General features: G+C 35.2%; 1 long non-coding RNA gene across 2 annotated transcripts in view; it reads left to right on the forward strand.

The window, feature by feature from the left end:
* LOC143682679 (uncharacterized) overlaps positions 1–22,502 on the forward strand; it is a 61,395-nt gene extending 38,893 nt beyond the window's left edge. Inside the window, exons 4-7 of one of the 2 annotated variants that reach the window (XR_013175223.1) lie at positions 1,778–1,862; positions 15,455–15,564; positions 21,876–22,091; positions 22,390–22,502. This is a non-coding gene — a long non-coding RNA (uncharacterized LOC143682679). The remainder of the gene's footprint in view (positions 1–1,777; positions 1,863–15,454; positions 15,565–21,875; positions 22,092–22,389) is intronic. The other variant, XR_013175224.1, reaches the window with a different exon arrangement.
* The last annotated feature ends 3,417 nt before the right edge of the window (positions 22,503–25,919 follow it).

The following is a 25,919-nucleotide window of genomic DNA, read 5'->3' on the forward strand; positions in this document are numbered from 1 at the left end:
TTCTTTTCCTTAAACCATCCCCTAAAGCTCACAAATAAATGTCTAATAAATCCTTCAATCCTAATTCCTCTCCTGCTCAGTCTTTCTCAATTTTACTAATTGGCATTCTTCCTTATCTTTTGTTCCTTTGTAAAAGTTTGGAGTGTATATGAAGTAAGTATTTTTTAAATCAAATTAAATCTGATTTGAATATCATCTTCCAAAATTGACAAGTCTGGTACCAATCATTATTAAGAGGTCATCTCCCCTTCTCTGGATTGTTGAAGAATATCAGCACTTAAATGGTCCATGATCTCCAGACCAAAGCTGGCATCCAGATCATTGCTTTTCCTGCCCCACATCTAACTGATATTGTCATGGAATGATTGTCTTCCATTTGCTGTGTGCATTGTGCTGTCAAATAAGCTACGTTTTTGTCCACCCATGGAAAATCCCACCACTAACACTATTAACTAGTCTCAATCACCTTTTCCAAAATACCCAAATATGCAGTGCATATCCATGCACCCATATCCAAATAATATCTTTCCTCCTTCAGGGCACTATATTCCAGTAGTGGTTCACCTAGGCCTTATTGAAAAATGGAAAATAGCAATTTTCCTTCCCTCACAGTCTTTTCTTGGTCTAGAGAGAGTCCTATTGGTCCAGACTATCGCAAAGAAGCAATAAAGCCCCCAGTCCTTCTTTTCTAAGTCAATCCTACCTACATAATTTTCTGAAGGGCACAGACTCTTCATGCAAAGTGAGAAGGATATCTTTATGGCAGCCTATTCTTACCAAGCCTGAAGCAGAAAAATATGTTTAATTGCATCCTCCTTCATGCCATTCATGAATCTATAAATAAGGAATATAAATATCTACCTGAAGAAAGAGGGGAAAATTGCCCTCAATCAAAAATGATATTGCTCCAATCGGAAATAATAACAAAAAGAATGACAGCAAAACACAAGTTGATATCTATACTAATTTATTAGTAAATGGTACCACTACAGATTCATTCCATGAATCCACATGCCAGGCATAATGCTAGGTGCTGGATTACCGTGGTAAACAACTACTTTCTCAAGGTCTAGTGTGAGAGACAGACAATAAATGCAAAAAAAATCACTGTGATTAAAAAATTTTACAAGCTTATGTGCTTGCTTCCTGACCTTGGCCATCTCATCCCCTCTTATAACTTCCAGTGTTAGCGTAAGTGGTCAAATCTATATGTTTTTCCCATGGTCCCCTTTCCTGGACATGACATTTCCAACTCCAACTCATTGCTGGATGGACTACTTATGTGTATACGCATTCTGCCATCATCACAACTGTCCGAAGCTGACCCACTTAGTTTCCTCAGACAAACCTAATTTTGTCTTCCCATTTTCTCCAAATAAGGGAAAGATACTTATTCCTTTCCAAAGCTCTGTATATCTGTAAGTTTCATTGCTGTCACCTCTTTTTGAGCTGTTCCTTCATCTAAGACTGTTCTGAGCGGTCATTTCTCAAATGTTTGCTACTTCCCATAAGGAAGATTGAATAAGACTAACCTAAAAATTAATCCCAAATCCATTCCCAGTATTTGAAAAATAATTCAAAAATATTTTTTTGTTGGTCATAGGATTTCTAGCATCATCTTTGCCCACAAAGGACAGAAAATTAACTTGCGTATGTCTTCCATGTTGGGACTATTCTATAATATACCACCTGGTCCATCTCCAGGCATGGCTTAATAAACACACATACACACACGTGCACATTTTACTCAAGTATTTATTATCATCTTCTCTTCAAGCTTAATATCTGAGAAGCCTGGACTCATCTTAGGTGTGAAGATCTGAAAAGTAAGAATAAATGAAGTCAAATCAGATGGTTAGCAGGTAGGTGTTTTTTAATCCATGTTATTCTTTCTTTCCTAAAGTTGTCATTGTACAATCTTGAACTTAGCAGGCATAGTAGTCATCAGGCAAGGGATTTGGCATATCTTCTATCCTTGTTCAGATGCTCATTTGCAATAATTTTCTGAAATCCACAGGGGATGTTTTGGAGAGAAGCTGTGAGACAGATAATCAGAAAAAAAGATATTCCAATGTTTAGTTATATTACAGTGTAGCAGAGACTCCTGGGGATATGGCAGAAGCCCCATTGGTTGTTTCATTTTAACAGGGTTGAATAAAGCAGAGAAAGCTGATATCTGAGAAGATCTCACACTGGTAATTCTTGGAATGAGCTTAAACGTGTTTCCTAATTTTTGTAATGTTCTTATTTTTAAAGAATTCACCTTTATTTTACTTTCTCTCTTTCTTTTTCTTTGGATTTATATTCCAAATCCAATAGTATCTAAGATTTATTAAATTTTTATTAGGAGTTTGGAGGCTTTGACAAAGGAAAAGAGATATTCAGAAAATGCAAGTAAAAAAAATTCAAGTTCCTTAATTATCCCTGTTTACTTTCTAGGTGCTTAGCAACCTCAGCCATTATACTCTCCAAAGGAATGAATTTACAATGGGTGTGAAGTCCTTGGCAGTTTACACTATGCTTTCAAGCCATAATTATACCCAATATTTATTACAATCACGTAATTAAGTAACACTTATTATTATCCTTATTTTCAAATGACAAAACTTCAGCTTAAAGAGGTTAAAAGACTTGCCCAAGGTCATGTTAATTTATAACTAGAAGGCCCAGCACACAGTCATGTCTTCTAATCAGAAGAATAGTACATTTTCTGGGGTCGGTCTAATTACTGAAAATAAGAATATGTCTGTACTTACACTAAACGTTAATAAAATGTGGAACTTAGCAAATGATCTCACTCTGTACTCTCTTTGTTGCTAATATAAACTTAACGTCTAGAGCCTGTGACTTTGGGGACATAGTCCTCCCTTGATAGCTTTGACCTGAACAATTAGCCATGGTGACCACATTAACAAATAATTCTTTCATCATCTATGCCAGTCACACCTTGTCAATTACTGTCATCCAATCTCCAGAGATTTCCCTATATGGGGGAAAATACAGCTTCTCCTACAAAATAGAGGGATGAAATATGAAGAATATATGAGAGCAGATGAATATTTCACATCCGAATTAAGGATCATGGTACATGGTATCAATCAAGCAAGCAATATTTATAGAAAAGTGGTTCTCAAATGGTGTATGATATTGCCTCCAGGAGACAATTGGCAACATCTGGAGATGTTTTTGGTTGTCAGAATGAAGAGGATGCTACTGGCATCAGGTGATTAGTGACTAGGAGTGCTGCTATACATCCTACAATGCATAGGACAGTCTCCCACAACAAATTATTTGGCTGCAAATGTTTATAGTGAAGCAACTGAGAAACCCTGCTATAAATAATGCAAATTTGACTTTTTATGCATTTAAATACCTTATAAAAGTGATTCTTACAAGTCATTTGTCTAAAGATTATGGTGAAAAACACTTGCGTTTTTTAAAGAAATTGCTTAAATCTTGCTATTATGAAAGATGTTATGAATATTATTGTGCATAAACTTTGGTGCAAATTTCTAACTATTTTTATCCATAAAACATAGAAATAAAATTTTTAGGTCAAAGGCTATATACAATTGTATTTTGTTTGATGCAACCCACCACATTTCACAATATAACTGTTATGCCTATTAACAAGCTCCTAATAAATGCCCACTGTAAGCAAATTTAAAGGTCTTGATGGTATGTTGAAAATATTTCCTTCAATGTCTGTGCAAAAAAACGAACAAGGTCTCATTGTGGCTAAGGATATGGATGAATGATCTAAGTCTGTGATTAAAGGCAAAATCACAATCCTCAATCTGTAGTACTAAAAAAGCAGAGAGAGAGAGATTCCTAAATCACTCTAATCCCTAATCTATAGTATTTCAACCAACAAAGTAAACAACGGCTGCCTTCTATATTTAGGTCCATTTAGGTGCTTTTATTAAAAGGAGACACGAGTGAATCAGGAATTCAGTAGAAGCAGAACACAGAAGAAATTGAATAGAAAAAATATAATCCCCTCAAAAAACTTTGAAGATATTGGGAACTCTGTTGATTATCCTATTGTTTGTGGGTGGAATTATGTGTCATTATTGTAAATTATAAAAGAAAGATGTGTCTCTATTTGGCTAGAAGATTCAGAAAGGACAGACCACTGACATCTGGGTCACACATAAAGGAATTTTCAAGGAGAGAAAAAAAATCCATGGCAAGCATCGAGGCTTATGTGTTATTTTTTATTTCCCAAAGCCAGAGGGAATCTGCTACTGTGGCAGTGAGCAAAGTTATTTTGCAGTTTTCCTCCATTTGATGCCTTTTTTGTTAAATATTAGAGAGATATTTGTGAAACCCAATTTAATACATTTGCTTAAAAATTAACACAAAGATGGCTTTTCAGCTAATTAGCCTACTCTCCAGAAAAGGCAGTGGGGAAATGCATGTTAATGTTTAAGCCATAAGATGCACAAAAATGCACACAATATTTCATTATGACACCCAGGAGACCCATGTGTGACACAATATAGAGTCTATGTGTATAGACTCTCCACAGGAACTAATTTTGAAGCACCAGAATGCTGTGAATTGGCTGTAAAACAATGTTGAAGAAACTCAACATAGAACAGAAGGCACACTTTCCTTAGGAAGAATGCTGATAAAATTTTAATGAACTAACATGTTGTCATGGGGATTTGTTGCTATTCATTAATTCATTGTGCTTTTCCTCTACAGTTTTGCTGAAGTTGAATGACAAATTGTCAAGTAGCGATTCTGGTGGTTTACATTGATACCCTAAATTTAGGAGGTAAATTCTTTTAGAGAATTACCCCACTGCATGTGGGGTAACATACTTTTCAGCACAATGTACACTAAATTGCATTTTAAATGAAACTCCATCTCTAGTGTAGGTCTTTGACTCTGCAAAGCAATGAAAATAATCCCAGAATGATTGACAGCTCTGGCCACAGATGGGCACTACCATAGGAACCAAGGCTGGGGAAGGCTCTACCATACAAAATAGTCAACTGGCCGCCTATGCATTAGGACAAAATGCTCAGTGGAAAAGAATAATTCAATCATAAATTTACAGAATGCCAAAATTTGGAGGGACTACAAAATCAGTCTCTTTCATTTTGCAAAGGAGAATACTAAGGCCCATAGAGATCAAGAGTTACTAAAGGATGTGAGTAGCAGAGTAAGTATCAGAAACCAAGTATTTTTGCTTAAGTCAATTCTCTTCTCATACTACATCCAAACTACCTGGGTTTCTTCCTTTTGTCCTTTTTCCCTTCTGATGGCTTTCATATTTTCCTCCAAAAATTGGGCCTAATGGCTGAATAATGTCAAAGAATATTCCTGGGTTACAGGAACATAGCCAGAGGTGGTCCATCATAAGTTCCTTTTTTGTTTTTAGTGCATGGTCCGGGAATCAAACCTGGGTCTCTTGCATGGAAGATGTGTATTCTACCACTGAACCACCCATGCACTCAGTTCTCAATTATTTTCAAAATGCACACAAATTGCATGCTATAAATGACCCATGTTCGTGTTGATATAATTTTCTAAGTCTTTGAGTAAAATGGATGCTCTAGGGAGATTTGGCAAACTTGTCCTGTATTTTATATACCTTCAGACCCTGCTGCATACCCAGATTGTGTTAAGCAGATATGGATCCCTGGAAAAAAGCAGAGCAAGGACTCTGATGTAAGGACATGTCCTCATAATCAGGGTCATTATTTAACAATACTGATGGAACTTGATTCCTGCGGCAGTCCAGCTGGAAGGAACACAGACTGTTCTGTGATGATTGTGACATTGAGAAGCAGCTGGAGGTGAAAATGCCCATGACAAGTCACCAAATATCCATGTCATATTTGAATAAACAGCCAAAGATCAATAGATGGAGAATTTTTTTTCCCAAATGTTCTTCTCTCCAAATGTTTGGGTATACTATTTTTATATAAATTTGATGACTTCCCACATTTTCAGAACACTCTGGAGATTCAAATTCATGATATGCAAATGCAATAAATGCCCTAAGCAAAGTATTAAACAGTAAAAACAATTCACTATTAAACTCCAATCACTTTATTCCATAGTCTAAATACTTTCTGCTCAAAACTGTAGCCATTGCACCATCAATCACCTGGGGATCTTATTAGAAATGTGCAATATCAAGCTACCCCCAAGACTTACCAAATCAGAATTTGCCTTTTAGTAATATGTGCTTCATATGCACAATGATATTTGAGAATCTATGGGTTACATTAAATGATACCAAGATAGCACCCTTACATTTATACCTAATAACACACATAACACATAATCCAAACACAGTCACTTACTAGTACTTCACCTCTCTGTTATTCCCAGTGGGCAAGAATGATTACTACTATATAAAATTGTGCTTTTAAAAAACTTTCTATGTATGCCAAAAAAGTTTATTTAACTAGGTACTCTGTATATAATGAAAATATTTGCTATCCTCTACTTTCTGGTGAGAAATTCAAAGCTTGTAAAAGCCAATATGATTTTATTTGCTGGTGGCAATATTCAAGTACCAGCAGCAGCTAACGTTCACTGGGGCTCTCTATGTGCCATGCACTATTCTATATAGATCAGGTAATTTAATCCTTCTCACAACACAAAGATTTGATGATAATAATGCTTCCATTTCACAGAAGGGGAAGTTGAAACACAGAGATTACGTGATTTACCTGAGAATACCGAGTTAGCGTGAAATAAAAGTGGGATCTCAACCTACTTGTCACCACCTTAGTTTTTTGACTCAGTTACTTGCCCTGGCAAATGATGCCTACACAAACACACAAATATTTTTCTACCTCAGCAATAGTTTTCAACCAGCATATGTTTCCATGTTTTAGAGTATCTTTTAGATGATATTTACAAACTAAGATAATTTCTATCTTCAATGCTAATCATTTGCTTCAAATAAGAGTTGAAGTCCTCTCCAATGATCAAAAGTATTGATACCCTCTGACTTAGTAAGTTTGCTTGAAAGAAGCCATCCTTAAATGAAAATCAGAAATAAGTCTAAAATAAAGCAGAAAAAAGAAATATTACTTGCAGAATCATCTTGTGTCTTTTCATATTTAAGTAATAAGAAATTCAATGTTAGAGTATTACTTAAGTGAATTATTGTATATCCATATGTTAAAATGTCATGTTATTGTTAAAATTGTATTTTAAAAGGATTTTCCATAATATGAGAACATGTCCATTAAATGAAGAAAAATTAGGTATGAAACTATATATACTCACATTCTAAAAATAATTATCTGTGGATGTTTGTATTTTTATATTGGGGGGAGGGTACTGCCCATAATAAATATTATTTTACAAGTAATTTTATAATTTCTTGACCAAGAAAACACATGTTCTGTACTGATTAGGTCTTCAAAGCAAGTTTTATTATTTGATTGGAATTCTTCAAAAAGTGTTTAAATTTTAAACTTTTTGCAACTTACAGAGCAAGAACTTTGACTCTTTCAACACTTTCCTGAATAAACACACACAATTAAAAAGTTTTATTTGGCTATAGCCAGATAGCACTTATTTTTTTAAGGTTCCTGGCTCATGGATTTGTTATTTATGGGCAGATATTTGAATTGAGAAAGCCTGTGAGAGCTATGTTAGAATAAAAGCCTAAGCAAGTTTCAAGTGATGTCCTCAAAAGTTCTATTGGACCCAGTTCAACAGCAGTTGCAGATTTAAAGCCCCATTATCGTGATTTTTTTACAACAGATATCATTGTTATTTAAAAGCCCCTTTATTTCCTCCCTTAAATGCTATAGATGTTCATAAATTAAATTCAAAAGCAAATTTGCCTTTGAAATTCTTGATTTCAAATGCATTGCTTCTTACTGTTATTCACAAAGCACAATCTCACCCCCCTATTTATGTCCATGTCCCTATAAATGGACTCCCAGTAACTTCAAAATTGTATCCATGAGCATGCATAGTCTCCAGGTGCATTTTTTTTCCTAAACATCTTCCTAAACATGAGGCAGGTGAAAAAAATCACAAACAAATTAAGTTCAGGTTATCTAGGCATCTTCAATGTAGTTATTTTCCAGAACTTCAGGTTAGCAAAACTTATACAGGCAGTCAAATCCTTGCCTTTTAAATTTAGACACAAAAGAATGCCCAAAGCCCTGGATGACACTACATTATGTGATTCCCAATAATTAATTTGTTATGAGCCCCCATAAATAAAATAAATGCTGAATGATAACTGACTTCTGTTGTCAAACCCTTCTCTTACTCCTGCCTCTTTGGCTCCTGACATTATTTCTTGGTTATTGGTTGACAGTTCAGTGCCTTGAGTGTTGTTCTCGCTGTAGGGTTAGCAGGATAATTGACAAACCACAGGGATCAGATCCCTGGATTAGGATGACCAGACTGTCAAAACAACCCTGACAAACTCTCACATCAACTTCAACTGCAAGTCAAAGCAGTGAGGGAAAAACTCACCTTGGCACAGCCAGATGAGAAGTCTTTAGTTTAAAATAATTTCCCATTGTAAGCAATCCTTCAGCAAGAGCTGAGACAATATAATATAGATTCCTAAGTAATTCGTTAAAAAATACCTCACATGGTCACTGTTAATTCAAGCATATATTAAAAACAAACACCCACAAGTCTTATTAAGTTTAATTAATGTTTTTTGAATTTCATAAAATTTCTGTAGCTTTTATTAGAAGATTGACATATTTGGGGGGAGGACTCTGTATGCATTGATAGAATGTGCTGGCGAAATATTATTTATGTACATGTGAACACAGAGTATGTTAACGATACAGTTCTATTGTGTATTTAGAAGTTTCTTTGAAAAATGTCATGCAAACATTAAATCAAATTGATACCCATATAAAATTCATATTAATAAGCATCATCCACAAATTGTGATTATCAGTTAGTGGATTATATATATATTTCCGTCTTAAGGAACAGTTTTAAAATGTTTCAAAAATCTAACTAAATTTGCCTCTTTAAACATTTTCTCTAGACTTTCAGATTCCTATCATAGATCTTTGAAATGACAGCTCAAGTGACATCTATTTATAATGCAGGCATATTCTCTGTATGAAAACATAGATTGCAAAACCGTTAAAGGAAAATTAAAATGCAAATACAAAAAAGGGTTATTTACTTAGTTCTGTGCCAGCTAACACATGGGATATGGACACCTAGGATTAGAAAGATCCAATTATTTTTAAAATATAAAACTTAAAGAATTTATTCATGCACCACTTGGGTCTTGGAATATGATCAAAATAGTTTTGGAATAGTTAATCAGTATTTTTCCATCAGAGTCAAATTTTTCAAAACATTAAAAAGAAAGAGCAAGAAGCATGAGTGAATGTTATTTACTGACAGACACAGCAGCTTAACAAATACTGAAATGTTCAAAAACAAGGACTGGAATAAGATGGTATTAAACTATCAGTTTTTATGTTAGAAACCTGACATTTTTGGAGAGTTTTACTAACATTTACGAATAAGTAAAAAAACACACAAACTTTTGTTAGTCTCAACAAAGTCAGTTTTATTTTTCTAGTACTATGCGTCAAATATTCAGGAAGAAATTGTAAATATCCTCATATTTGTTTTATGCACATTTTGCTTATTTAATTAAAAGAAGAACTTAAATAATTGAGTTGGAGGCAATTAGGCAAGAAGAGTGTACTGAAGAATATAGGAAAATTTAGAAACTCGTAACTTTGTGATGATAAATGCCAATCTTTTTCAAAACCATGAGCAATCAGAGGCATTGTTTCACATGGCACAGCAACCCAAAGACTCTTATGTCTCAAAGTGATCTAGTACAGTGTTGGTTAAAAGGAAAAATGCTCAGTGTAAATTAACAATGATAGTACCATGAGTTAGGCAGGGCAGATATTGATGCTGCTGTTTTAAGGTAAGGAAATTGAGAGGTTAAATAGAATTGCTTCCATATACCCCGGACTTGAATTCAGTTTGAGTAACATAGCTCTTTTTTTCAAGATCATAATTAGGGGCTGCTCTCCAGCAGATGAAACAGGTAGTAAAATTCTTTCATATTGCTATCTTTCTTTATGCTGTGATAGTGTTTATTTCATATGTGCACTGTATCAGAATAGTTACAGTAAATTGTTAGTCAAATTCTCTCTGTTCTACTTCAAGAAGAGGCACAATCCATATTATTTGGAGCCAATGATAGTAAATTTGAAGTATGTCCCAGCCATTACTTTGGGCCATGATCCTTATATTCCATGTAAGAAAACAATTATCAGTTTTTAATTTATTCTGCATACTGATATCTCCCATTTCACAAACGAGCAATCTAAGCTTCAAACTTGTTCAAGATTATCCCAACATCACATGGTTATAATGGAGAAAAGCTGTTAGGAGTCTTCTTTCCATTGCTTCAGCCTGCTTATCCATAAAATCCACAGTATTTTCCACCACTATCACATTACCTCATCAATGTTTGTAGTGGGGTAGAAAATGTTTTAGAATCTTGTACCAATAGAGATCCTAAGCCTTGATAAAGGAACTCTTCACTGCTTAGGCAGAACTATGTTTTAATTATTTAAGAAAAATCAAGCAGTCATTCAGCATTTATATTCTTCAGTACTGACCCGTGCTTAGACTTCACATTTGTGTTACTCCTAGCAAGTGCCTGACACGCAGCGGGCGCCCAACAAGGTGGCTTTCTATTCTTTCCTTTTCTAGGTCACATGGATGAGAATTTTTTTATTAAACTAATAAGTAGGGTATTCCAAATAAAAATTATTCGCTGTTGAGGAATATGTCAAATTGTAGTCAAATTACGGCAAAATCTATGATCATATATGTTTCAGTTTGCTAATGCTATACCAGAATGCAATATACCAGAAATGGATTGTCTTTTACAAATAGGATTTATTTGGCTACACATTTATAGTTCCAAGACCAGGAAAATGCCCAAATTAAGGCATCAACAAGGGTCCACCATCACTCAAGAAAGGCCCATCTTGTCTGGGGTTTCTCTGTCATATGGGAAAGCACATGCCAACGTCTGCCTGCTGGCCCTTTGCTCCTGGTTCCAAGGGCCTTTTCTCTGAGCGTCTGTCGGTCTCCAAGCGTCTCCAAACATTTGTCACTTAGTTTCATCTCTCTGCTATCTGTGTCAGCTCTGGGCTCTTTCTCTCACCAAGAGTTCATTTAAGGGCTCCAGTAAACTAATTAAAACCCACCTTGAATGGGCAGAGTCCCATCTCTATGAAAGTAATCTAATCAAAAGGTTCTACCTACAATTGAGTGAGTCACATCTTCATGGAAACGACGTAATCAAAAGACCCTACCCATAATAAGTCTGCACCCACAAGGTTAGATTAAAAGATCCTGGCTTTTCTGGGGTACATAATAGTTTCAAATCAGCACAATATGGCTGTTTATTCTCTGGCTGGTTGTGGTGGTTTGGAGCTGCATGTACCAAAGAAAGCTTAAATCCAATCCTGAGGATTGTGAACCCATTGTAAGTAGGACCTTTTGATGCGGTTACTTCAGTTAAGTTGTGACCCAGCATGGTCTTAATCATATTACTGGAGTACTTTACAAGCAGAATGAAATTCAAACAGACAGGGAGAAAGTCACAGAGAGAATAGCCAGAAGCTGAACATCAACAGAACAGAAGGGAGAGACCAGGACATGCTGCCATGTGTCTTGCCATGTGACAAGCTAAGGACCAAGTTTCACCAGCAGCCAGTCCCAGAATGCCACAGTGTTCAGGGGAAAAGCATTGCTTTAAAGATGCTTAGCTTTGGATTTTTTCCTAACCTCAAAACCATGAACCATTAAATTCCTACTATTTAAGCCAGCCCATTGCATGGTATTTGCCTGAGCAATCAAGGAAACTAAAACATGGGCAAATAACAAATCCCTTTAGAAAGGGGGTTTTGAAACTGATGAATACAGTTAATGAAATTGTTGTCTACCATGCCAGAAATAGACTTTCTAATGAAGACAAGTAAAAAATAAAAAATGTGTAAAACTAGTAATGTGAATTAATACATCACGAACATGATACTAATGAGAAAAACAAGGAAGAATCCTGAATGACTGGGACAAGAAAAAGCAGAGTTTTTTCCTTTTTTAATGAAAATAATTTTTTACCTCCTTATATTGCCCTGATTCTGATCTCAACCATCACACTTCTAATGGGATAAAAGACTGCAAGAGGAAGAAACGTGAGTGGGAGATGATAAACTAGTAGAGGTACAAAGATGTCAACAAAAGGAGAAAAATTGAAAAATATTTACAAACAGATTTTAATCTAATAAATCATCCTAAAGAACCAGATCAATCCTTTATAAAATTGAGGGGAAAAAAAAAAAGATTGAGTTTTGCACAGTCAGAATTTCATAACAACTAATGTGAGTTAGTAGGATCCAAATGTCTGGATTTGCTTCTCAGTGACTCCTAGAATAGATGGAAAGGAGACATGAAGAAATACAACTCCAGCATGGAAGAAAATACAGGTTCTCAAAGAAAAGGTTGCAAGCCACAATATGTTCTTTCTTCTTTTCATTTCCTCTCCTGAGACTTACACTTCCTCCATTGAAGTACAGAAGGGAAAGAGAAAATGGAAAAGAACTGGGGAAGGATAAAAGGATGGCAGTGAGAGAAAGGATGGAGTTTGACTTCAGGGATACTTAAAATCATTGACTTCAAGTTTTCTTAGCCAGAATATATACTCTATACAAATCCCTTTATTTACAGAAAATGTTTTACTCAAATATTAGTACTATCATTTTATGGGTATATGTTCCTTTAGATATGGCACAAATATTAAATCACCAAAGAAGGTATACATAAAACACATTAGAAATATTTAAAGTTGACTTTTTGCATGTATTTTCAGAATAATCTTATGCAAAGTATTCAAATAAGCTTCAACGTTTACAGCCTGGGAACCAATATAGAGTCAGAACTATAATGCCTGAGGTGGCAAACAGTTGTTTAATGAAGACAAATGAAATAAAATTAAAATGTAGTCTAATAAAACAACTTCTAAATGTAATGTGAGCTCAGTCATGTGGCTCAAATAATATTCTTGCTCAAAGGTATATAAATAAGATCTTAATAATTTTTTAAATTAAAACTAAAAAGAAAGTAGAGGAGTCCTAACCATCACGTTACAGAAAATGAGAAGAGGGTAGAAAATGTAAACATAATTATAATAAGATTTTTACTGCAATACATCCGCCCCCTCCCCCCCAAGATAAAGTTTCTCATGCAAGACCATAACACTTAAGTTCTAGTGGAGGTTTCAGTATAAGCCTCAGATGAGAAAAATATAACTCTCTTTGGTGAAAAGGACTTCTATTGAGAAAATTTTTAATGGTTCATTAGTTACAAGATTAATTAGAATTCTAGAGACCAAGGTCTTACAATTAAATTATCATTTGATTTAATTAATTGTTGAGATATTCATAAGCTAGGCCTGTGTAGCCTTTAAATGTTACTGAGTTTCCCAGAAACCAAGAGTATCACGACATCTTCCAGTTCTCACCAAACTAACCTCCAAGAAAAACTTTTCAAAAGATCAATAAACCCTGCTCACTCATAATAATCAACACTCAGACATGCTCTGTATCATTTTAACTCGTACTGCCTAACCACTCTTACAGAAATACATGCTAACAGTTTCCTAGAATAGCTACTTCAATGTGTGGCATATAATCTTCTGGCTAAGCCCAGCCTTTCTGCCACAGTCAATTGATGAGACTAGAGAAGAAAGCCCATGCCTTCCACTACCCCACAGCATACACATTTTCCAGGGTCTTTCAACTCACACTTAGAAGAATTCATGACAGCAAGACAGAATATAGTGCAGATTATTCTTACATCCACGCCCCAACCCTGGGTTGGTGCAGCAGTGGTTATGCTTAACAGTGCAGAGTCCTGGAATGGTTTCCAGACCTTTCTCCTAAATCCACCAAGGATAGCTTCTCTTTCTCGCAACAACTTCTGCCTAATAATGCCAAAGCTATTTTATGACCACATGAGATGGTATACATATAACTCTTTTCTCTGACTATGCATCAACTTAGCACTGAGCAGTTTTCTATTACCTCATCCAAAACCTCAAGTATGCACCAACCTGATCTGTTTCAAGCTTATGACCTCTCCTGACTGCTTGCCTTAGAGTCACCTTCCCCGCGGCATTAACAAGGCTGTGACTTGTATATCAAGCAGTATGCATAGCTGTGGATAAAACAAACAAAAATGAACCTCTACCAAAACTTCACACCTTATACAAAGACAAACTCAAAAATGGTTCACAGACCTAAGGGTAAGTATAAAACTACAAAATTTTAGGAACAAAAAAATGTTATCTTTTGCATAAAAGGCTGGGAAAAGATTTCTCACCAAAAGCCTGAGTCATAAGAAAAAAATAATAAATAGGGCTTCATAAAAATTTAAAATGTTTGCTCTGTGAAAGACCCTATAAGCTACAAGTCATATATCTAATGTAGGATAATATCTAAACTATATAAGAAGCACAAACTAAAAACAATACAATCAGAAAATGAGCAAATGATATAAACAGAAATTTCATGAAAAGGATACACAAATATTGAATATCACTAGTCATTAGGGAAATGCATATTAAAAGCGTGGTGTTTATCATTACACATCTACCAAAATCACTAATTTTTTTTTGATGTGGCAACACCAAATGTTGGTGAGGATACACATAAAAAAGATCACTCATAAATTGCTGGTGGGAATGTAAAATAGTATGGCTACTATGGAAAACAATTTGGCAACTTCAACAAATAAGCAACTACCATACAACTCAGGAATTGTACTCGGACATTTGTTCCAGATTAACGAAAGCTTATTTCCATGCAAAAATCTGCACACAAATGTTCATAGCAACTCTGTATGTGATTGACAAAACCTGGAAACAATCCAGGTTTTCTTCAATAGTCGAATGGGTAAACACGTTATGATATACACATACAATGAACTACTACTCAGCAATAAACAGAAATGAACTATTGAAACACTTAAGAACTCAGATGAATATTCATCGAATTATACTGAAAACAGGTCACCCCCAAAGAGTTACCTATTGTACAGTTTCAATTACATAACATCTTTGAAATGAAAATATTATAGAAAAGGAGAATAGATTAATGGTTGTCAGGGATTAAAGATGGTGGGGGAGGGGAAGGAAAGAGGAATGTAGATGTGACTACAAAAGGGAAACAAAATATCCTGGTTATAACATTGCACTCTGGTTTTGCAAGTTTACCATTGGTGGAAACTGGGTAAAGAATCATGGGATCTCTATGTATTATTTCCTATAACTCTATGTGAATTTACAATTTTATCAAAATGAAAGGTTAAAAATATATGAAATGATGGGGTGACATCATCAATCCAGTGACATAACCAGCTACTGAAAATGTCTTCCCAGAAATTCAATGAAAAAAAAGGACAAATCTGGATTGTTAAGAACTCTGGAGGGAGATATAGACTGGTGAAAGACCCTACCAATGCTGAATTGAAGAGAGAGAAAAATATCAGGTAGGAAAACTCTATACTGAATGGGCTATTCCCCAACCCTCCCCTTCACTATGTCTCACACACAGCACATGATGGGCAGAGAAACAGCAGCAGGGCTCTCTCCTACTGGGAACACAGAATATGAATTCTCTCACAGCAGTGATAAAGACCCCCACTGTTTGGAGACAAGATAAAGACTCTGAGAAAACATTGACAGAGTGTATTTCTAGCCCTGGATCCTAAAGCCTTTCCTTCATCCCTGAGGGAAACAAGATTCAGCAGACTGATTCCTGCCAGGCAGGGTAGCTAAAATCTGGGTCAGCTAAAATCTGGGTCAGCTGGGGGAGTCCTCTGCCACAAATGAAGTAAGGGACACAGCCCCTCATTGAGCCAGATTTTGACTGGAGGGCACAGGAAACCAAAATTTCTAGCCCCCACCACCCAGCCTGTAGCCTGGGCTATGAGGCATAGCTAACATCATCCTCAATGGGGAAAGACAGAAAGCTTTCCCTTTAAGACCATGAACAAAACAGGATATCCCCCATTGCCACTCTTATCAACATTGTGCTGGAGTTCTAGCTAGAGTAATTAGACAAGAAAAATAAATAAAAGGCATCCTAATTGGAAAGAATGAAATAAAACTTTCACTGTTTGCAGATGACATGATTCTACATGTAAAGAATACTGACAAAATCTACAGTAGAGCTATTAAATGAGTACATCAAAGTGGCAGGATACAAGATCAACGTAGAAAAATTTGTAGTGTTTGTATACACTAGTAATGAGCAATCGCAGGAGGAAATCAAGAAAAAAACTCCATTTACGATAACAACTGAAAGAATCAAATATTTTGGAATAAATTTAACCAAGGACGTAAAAAAAAAAACCCTACACAAAGAAAACTATGAAACAGTGCAAAATTAAATCAAGGAAGATCTAAACAAATGGAGGGAAATACCACGTTCATGGATTGGAAGACTAAATATAGTTAAGATGTCAATTCTACTCTAATTGATTTGTAGATTCAATGTAATGCCAATTAAATCCCAACAATTTACTTTGCAGAAATAGAAAAACCAATAATCAAATTATTTGGAAGGGCAAGATGCCCTGAATAGCTAAAAATATCTTGAGAAAGAAAAATGAAGTGGGAGGTCTTGCACTATCTGACATTGAAGCATATTGCAAAGCTACTATGGTCAAAACAGCATGGTAATGGCATAAAGATGTACTGACCAATGGAATCATATTGAGTGTTCAGAGGTAGACCCTCTCATCTATGGGCAGTTGATCTTTTATGAGTCAGTCAAGTCAACTCAACTGGGACAGAATAGCCTCTTCCACAAATAGTAGATGGAGAACTGGATATCCATATGCAAAAGAATGAAAGAGGAGCCCTATCTCACAACTTATACAAAAAATAACTCAAAATGTATCAAAGACCTAAACATTAGAGCTAAGACCATAAAACTTTTAGAAGAAAATATGGAGAAATATCTTAAGGATCTTATGATAGGAGGTAGTTTTCTAGACTTTACACCCAAAGCACAAGCAATAAAAGAAGAAATGAATAAAAGGGTCCTCCTCAAAACTGAACACTTTTTTGCATCAAAGGACTTTGTCAGGAGTGTAAAAAGGCAGCCTAACAATAGAAGGCAATATTTGGAAATGACATATCAGATAAGGGTTTAAGGTCTAGAATATATAAAGAGATCCTACAACTCAACAACAAAAAGACAAATGACCCGATTAAAAAATGGGCAAAAGGCATGGACAGACGTTTTTCCAAAGAGGAAATATAAATGGCTCAAAACATATGAGAAGATGCTCAACTTCACTAGCAATTAGGGAAATACAAATCAAAACCAAAATGATATCTCATGCCTACTAGAATGGTCATTATCAAAAAAATCAGAAAAGTACAAGTGCTGGAGAAGATGTGGAGAAATAGGTATACTCATTCACTGTTGTTGGGAATGTAGTATGGTGCAACTGCTTTGGAAGGCAGTTTGGAAGTTTCTCAGGAAGCTAAATATAAAATTGCCATATGATCCAGCAATCGCATTACCAGGTACATATTTGAAGGAACTGAAAGCAGGGGCACAAACAGACATTTGCACACCAATGTTTACAATAGCATTATTCATGATTGCCAAGAGATGGAAACAACCCAATGTCTGCCAATGGGCAAATGGATAAACAAACTGCGGCATATACATACAATGGAATTTTATGCAGTTGTAAGACAGAATAAAATCATGAAGAGCCAACAATATGGACAAAACTTGAGAACATTATATTGAGCAAAATAAGCCTGAAACAAAAGGACAAATACTATATAGTCTCACTGATATGAACCAAATATAACAAGCAAACTCCTAGGGTTAAAATTGAGAACGCAGGTTATGAGATGCAGAAATAGGGTAGAATTTGAGCACTTGATGCTGAAGGAGTACAGAACATTCAACAAAATTGATTGTAAAGATCCAGAAATGAATAGCACCATACTATGTGATGGTAGCACAATGTTGTAAGTATAATGAACAAAGTTGAAGGGGACTAAAATTAAAAGAGGAAGGCTAGAAGCATGCATGATACCAGAAGAAAAGACAGAGAATCTAAACAGGGACTAGAGTGGACAATGATGGTAATTAAATGTACAAATATAAGAAAGTTTTTACTTGAGAAAGAACAATTGAAGGTTACCATTATAAGGTGTTAAAAATGGGATAGTATATGAAAAAAATACAAGTTATGCAAAGTAGGATCTATGGTCCACAGCAACATCGTAGTATTCTTTCATTCAGTGTAACAAAGGCAATATAACAAAGCTAAAGGTCAATACTGAGGCAGATATAATGGAGGGATGAGAGATTCTTCCTGTTGTTTCCCTTCTTTTTTCTTTCTCTTTTTTCCTCTTCTCTCTTTGTGAAAGAAATGAAAGTCTTCTCATATAGGTTGTGTGAGTGATAGCATAACTATGTGATTTAACATAGGGGTAACTATATACTGTAGGGAAGCAGAATGGAGCAGCTCCTCTGGAGGGCAGTGTGTGGTTCCACAGTAGGCTAAAAGTATTGCATTGCCACATGATCCTGAAACTCTGTTATTAGACAAAGACTTGGAAGATCTGAAAGCAGAGACATGAATAGGCATCTGCACACTGGTGTTTATGGTGACATTATTCACAATTTGCAATGGATGAGGGTGGCCTTAGGGTACCCTGCCTGAAGAATGGAAGGGTGAGATGTGGGGTATACATATGATGATATTATGAGCAGCTGCAGGAAGGAATGAAGTCCTGTGGTGTGCAACTAGAAGAATAATCTTGAGGACATGATGTTGAGTAAAATAAACCATTAAAAAATGGACAAATAATGGATTCACTAATACAAATGAACTCATCAGCAAACTCTGAAAATTGAATGTGAGTGCATAGACTATCAGGGGATAGAAAGTGGGCAGAGAGTGGGCAATTGATGGTTAAGGAGTATGGAATGTTCAAAAAGGCCTCAATGTAAAGGTTCCTAGATTGTAAGCTATTACAGCAGTCACATCTATTCTTGAGTTTTAAGTGTTATTTCTAAATTTTTAGATGCTGTGCTCTGTGTGTATAATCTGGTAGTTCTCAGGAACATTGGTAGTTCCCAGTATCTGTGGGACACCTGAGATTCAGAATTAGAGTTTTGTAGCTCTGAAAGTCAGCATTACCTTCAGTTACTTTAACAGCAACTGTTAAAGAAGCAGAAAAAATGATCTGACTCCAATTAGAGAGATGAATGTAATGGGCCTGATTAGAACTAAAGTAAATAAGAATACAGGATAAAGGATGGTATTGTTTGTATTTTAAAACTTCAGCCTCTGTGGGACACCAAAGGAAGAGATGTTTATTTGGTTCAAAATTCAAATTTTCTATAGCACACTATCTAATTTAACCTGTTTGGTCAGTTTATTTAAACAACCGAATTGCATGAAACCTACAATAGGAAATGAGGTCTTATTATTCTGTACAGGTCAATTTAATACAGGTCAAAGTAATACATTCCAGAGTATGTAATGTACAGGTCAATGTAATACATTCCAGAGTATTTTGAGCAGAAAATAAAAACATATTTGCAAAGTCATCTAGAGGTTCTAGGGGAAAATTAAAATTAAATTACCCCACCTGAGGAACGCCATCTTAAAGCATGCCATTTTGAAACTTATTTCTGGTGAGGTAGGCCTGCTTGTAATTATGCCTAAGGGTCACCCCCAGAGAGACTCTTTTGTTGCTTAGATTTGGCCTCTCTCTTTAAGCCAATTCTGCAAATAAACTCACTAACCTCCCCGCAACATGGGACATGACTCCCTGGGGTATAAGTCTCCCTGACAATGCAGGGCATGACTCCCAGGGATGAGCTTTGCTTTGTCATTGTGGGATAGAGAAAGGCCAAAAAGGGAAAAAGAAATGGGACAAAGTAAAGTTTCAATGGCTAAGAGACTTCATATAGAGTTGAGAGGTCACTCTGGAGGTTACTCTCACGCAAGCTTTAGCCAGATATTTCAAACGACCACAGTATGCCATGCCCTAAACCACAGTATTCCTGAAAACTCTAGGGAGTTCCCTGGGTCTATCTAAGTCTCTATACAAGTTTTTCTTAGTAAATTTATTTTTTCAGAAACTTAAGTCCTTCAGATTAATCCCAGGCCAGATAAGCCCTAAAGCCCAGAGGTACCATCTCTCCAAGAGCATCTAGGGTCATTCCTCTACTCCAGAAGCCAACACCCCTTTCCAACATAAAGAAGTTAAAATGGTCATTTCCCAGATAGGCCTGAATACTGAGAGAAAGATCAAATGAGAAGGAGTTGTAACTGAGAAATGAGGATTTAACAAATGGCTATTACAGCTGACTCATTATATAGTTTTTTTTTTTAGTGTCTAGTGTTTTAGAATAACTGGAAGGAAATACTTGAAGTTGTTGAACTATAATCCAGTAGCCCTGATATTTGATAATAATTGTATAATTATATTGCAAAAAAAAGTCAATTGCCCATATTTGTATGTATCTACTTCTGGATGTTACATTTTCTTCCACTGAGATTAGATAGATAGATAGATAGATAGATAGATAGATAGAGAGAGAGAGAGAGAGAGAGAGAGAGAGAGAGAGAGAGAGAGAGAGAAAGGTATAGATATATGTAGGTATAGCTATAAATACAGATATTATAAATTATCTCTGCCAATACTACACTGTCTTAATTAACCTACTTCTATTTGAAGTCTTAAAATTGGATAGATTGCAATATTAGTGGTAAATAAGAGGGAAGGGTAAGGGGTCTGGGATGTATAAGGTTTTCCTTTTGTCTATTTATTTTATTTCCTGGAGTAAGGAAAAGGTTCTAAAAATGATCATGGTGTGCTTGCTTCGGTAAGCACATATACTAAAATTGGAACAATACAGAGAAGACACCTGAACCCAACTACTACACCTAATAAATGACATTCTATAATATTGCCTGGTTCCCTCTGTGTAGCACCATTTCCTCATTTAAAGAGGAGAAAATCATTTTTTAAATTGAACCCATTAGAAAACAATGAATCATCTGATTCAAAAATAAAAGAGTTCTTATTCAGTGAATTGTTGCCATTAGTAGAAAAAGAATCAACATTTTAGTGGACAAAATGATGATAATTTTGACTTAATCCCACTATTTAGCCGATTTAAATCTCCTCTGATTAAAGATAATTCCAGCATTTTAAACATCAAAGCCTCTCTGGCTGGTTCTAATTTTACCCTCTTAATCAAACTATACAGACCTTTAAAAAAATCTAAATTAGAAAAAGCAGAAATATTATTTCTCCCGACAAAGAGAAAATAACAATTGTTCCTACATGCAGTCACGTTCATCAGTAAGTGATAAATAATAGTGAAATTACACATTATCCCACCCCATACATGTGACTGGATCACCCTGATTTTCTTAATTTGTAAGGAATGCTCAGCTGAGTGTTTATCAAGCTGAGAAAATGCCAGTGTTCCTACAAGACTCTCCTAACCCCCAGATAATCCATCAACATCACCCCACTTTAAAAATAGAAAATAATAGTACTAAAGGGATTATTTCAAAATTTCCTTCAGGAACCATAATTTTATAAATGAGAAAAAAAGATACTCATAGAAATTAGTTCCCTTGTGTCAAACAGTTGTTTATACTTATTTGTGACTAACAGATTCAGAAACTGAGGCTCAGGGAAATTAGCAACTTGTCCAGGCAGGGTTCCATTAGGCTTTAAGCCACCCACATTCCCCAATACTAGATACCTCCTGAAATGCCTCACCCTTCTTTTCCAGGTCCAATAACCTTGCATCGTTTACTTTTCCGTATGAAACCACCTACCTTCTTTTCCTGACTGAATTTCTTCCTTGCTATACCTTCTTCAGTTCTTTCATGGAATTATTCAAAATGTAAACACCTAGATACCCATATTCTACAGAGGCCAATGACATCTGCTTACAAAGGACAAGATCCAGATCTTACCAATCATATACAGCACTCAAGACAAAAAGGTTGGCGCTTATCAAACCCTTTTTTAAGTGATTGATGATTCTAAGACCTCCTAGAAGATTTAAGAAAGACTTCAGCACTTGGTGCTTCCATGAATTCTGTCATGTAAGGAGCATTCACGGGCGCCAAACCATTTCTGAAACTCCATGACACCGATTCAATTTCTTACAATGTGGATATTCTCAAGTTTCCTTTTTTTTTCTGTACAGTGAAAGTTTTAGGAAGTTTATATGAATTAATAAAAATCCTGGCCTCTATGAAGCCAATCTAGCTTTGAACATGCTTTTATTGATCTTTCAGGTAAATCTTCTGTGAATGTTATGAGCCAAGCCCAGATCACCAACTTCAAACAGAATTGGAGTTACCTGTAGAGAGTTCGGCTGGCAGACAGGCTTTTACTAAAGCCAGCAGAATAGAGGTGAGGATAAAAAAAGTTGCTTAATTAACATTTTAGATGTATTGTAGGTTGAGTGATTTAAGACAGCTTATTAAACTCTCCCTGTTGCATCCTGGAGGGTATCATTTTCTTTTCTATTTTACGAATATAATCAATTTGTTTCTAATATCTAAACACATTAGCATAGAGAATAATTTTAACATGCTATGGTTCTTATTATATTCATCCTTATAAGTCACTTACCTTGCCTGAAGATACCAAACTATTTACTACAGCCAATGCAATAGAAAAATCTTATCAATTATAACGTCTTAGAAACAGAGCATTTTCCAACTATTGAAGAAAGTGTTTTCATTCCCTATATTGCATATGAATAAGGGAAAACACCATGATTTCCCACCTCTACTGTCTTAGATTCCTGGCTGCCATGACAAATACCACACAGTGGATTGATTTAAATGATAAGAATTTATTATCACAGTTTCAGAGGCTAGAAGGCTTGCTTCCTCCCAGGGTAGATAGTGTTCTAGTAGGCTGGAAATCCTTGGGGTTCCCTGGCTTTCCTGTCTCAGTGATGTCCTCTATTTTCTCTTCCAAGTTCCTGCTGACTTCCAGAGTCCAGCTTCACCACTCCATTGCATTCTCTCCTCAAGGACTCTAGTAACAGGATTAAGGCATATCCTGATTCAGTTGGCCACAACTTAATTAAAAATAATATCTCCAAATGTCCCATTTACAATGTGTTTACACTCACAGGAACAGGATCGAGATTAAGAATATACTGTTTTCTGGGGTACATAACTCATTCCATTGTCTCTACCATCTCCAAAATTCATACTTATCTACAGGGAAGAGCTTTAACCATTCCCACATTTTTCCATGTACCAAAACAGGTTCAAGTGGTGAGAAGCTAGAGACATAAACTATTAATAGCACTGTCAATGTCACTGTTGCTTTGTTCCTTGGCCTAAACTTAATTTTGTGTATGTTACCCTCCAAACAAGATATAATGTTACTCATAAATTCCACATGAAGAAAACTGCCAATCAGCTAAACCAAAAACATTCCAGGTAAAATCTTAGCCTAGTAATCTACACCATAGTGTTTAATTAGGAACATGGCTGCACCACATACCAAATGTGTAAACTTGGGCAAGTTAGTTTATCTCCCTCACTTGAACTTCTTCAGCTGTAAAATGCAGGTAGATATTAGTTTATGATTTGTTTGGAAGAACAAGCTGCAGCATAACCTTGGGAGAAATATTGTTTCTTGTTAACCTTGCAGCTAATGTTATCTGTGTCTGCTATCACAACCAAATGAATAGCCAGGCAGATTCTCTCTGTCTCTGTCCAAGTTAATTTTTACTTTCTCACCATATAAGTAGATAGACTATCAATAAAATATATCATCAATTCATGACAAATTTTATTTCATCCACTTCCTCTTCTTTCCCTATAACATTATAAAGCATATCCAGATATTATATCACTTCATTATTTTAATATGTATCTCTAAAAGATAAAAACTGTTCAAAAAAGAAAACCATATAACCCCAACAGCATCATAATATATTTTTTAAAAATTTAATATTTCCAAATATCTAGTTAATGCTCAGATATCCTATCACACAATAAAAGCTATGTTTATTAATAGTTTTGTTGTTTGACTCAGTATCCAATTAAGGTTCACATATAATGATTAGATAATATGTCTTCTCTAAGCTCCTTTCATCTGTAGTGTTCCTTCTCCACATCATTTGCTTTCTACTGGCAATTCAAGCCCAATTTGTTGGACATGTTCCGTAGATTTTACTACAGTTGGTACTTTTTTCATTGCATCCCCATAAAGTTGATTTATTAACATATATGTTCTCCTGACTTCTATATTTCTTGTAAAGTTATATTGAATCTAATTTTGATTTTATTAAGGTTTGATATTTTGGCAAAGATATTTCCTAGCAGATGGTGTATTTCTCCATTAGGAGGCAGGTAATGTCTGGCTACCTCTTGTTATGATGTTAACAACAACTAATATACAATGCCTATATCCATAAATTTATTAGAGATTGAAAATATTGATATTTTAATTCTGTCATTTATCCTTTGATTGTTAATTAGAAAACTTCCATAAAGAGAAATGGCTCTTCATCTGTTATTTAGTAATCAAGTGTATACAAAAGACAAAATAAATGCTTGATTCTTTCTTTTCTCCATTTTCAAAACACTCCATCTTCCAATTACAATCAATTGCTTTTTGTTTTGTTTTGTTTCTTTCTTTTTTGCATGGGCAGGCACCAGAAATCAAACCTGGATCTCCAGCATAGCAGGTGAGAATTCTGCCACTGAGCCAATGTTGTACCACCCAATTGTTTTTTATTTTTTTAGAAAAGTTGTAGGTTTAAATAAAAATCATGCAGAGAATACTAAGTTCCCATATACCTGTCCTCATGATTTACATTTTGCATTAATATGGTTCCTTTGTTCCAATTGGTGAGAGAATATTATTATAATTTCATTATTAACTATAGTCCATTTTCCATTAGGGTTCACCATTTGTCTTTTACAGTCCTATGGTAGTTGTATTTAATTTTTTTTTTCTACTAACATATACAACACCTAAAATTTACCTTTTAGCCACACTAAAATATATAATTCAGTGATGTTAATTACATTCACAATGTTGTGCTACCAACACTACCATTCTTTACCAAAATTTTTCATCACCTCAAATAGAAATACTGCACCAATTAAGCATAAAAATTCCATTAGTTACCTCATTCCAGCCCCTAGCGACCTGTATTCTAGTTTCTGACTTCATAAAGTTGCTTATAGTAATTATTTAATATCAGTATGATCATATAATTTTAGTCCTTTTGTGTCTAGCTTTTCCCATTCAACATTATGTCTCCAAGGTGCATCCATGTTGTTGCATTTAACAGAACTTCACTCATTTTCACTGCTGAACAATATCCCACTGTGTGTGTGTATGTGTGTAAGAGGTTAATGGATACTTGAGTTGCTTCCATCTTTTGGCAATTGTGAATAATGTCACCGTAAACATTGGTGTGTAAATATCTGTTGAAGTCCCTCCTTTCATTTCTTTTGGGTATATAACTAGAAGTGTGATTATTGGGTCACATAGTAATTCTACACAACTTTCTGAGGAACCACCAAAATGTTTTCCACAGCAGCTACACCATTTTATTTAACCACCAAAAATGAATGAGTGTTCCTATTTCTCCACATCTTCTCCAGCACTTGTTAGTTTTCTTTTCTTTCTTTCTTTTTTTTATGGTAACCTTTCTACCATGCTGTTGGATTTGGTTTTCTAGTATTTTGTAAAGGAGTTTACATCTATATTCATCAAAAATACTGGTCTGTAATTTTTGTTTCTTGTTTTACCTTTGCTGGCTTTGGTATGAGCATAATATTGG

This window comes from Tamandua tetradactyla, chromosome 5 (genome assembly GCF_023851605.1).
Source record: "Tamandua tetradactyla isolate mTamTet1 chromosome 5, mTamTet1.pri, whole genome shotgun sequence".
In the NCBI taxonomy this organism is placed as follows: Eukaryota; Metazoa; Chordata; class Mammalia; order Pilosa; family Myrmecophagidae; genus Tamandua; species Tamandua tetradactyla.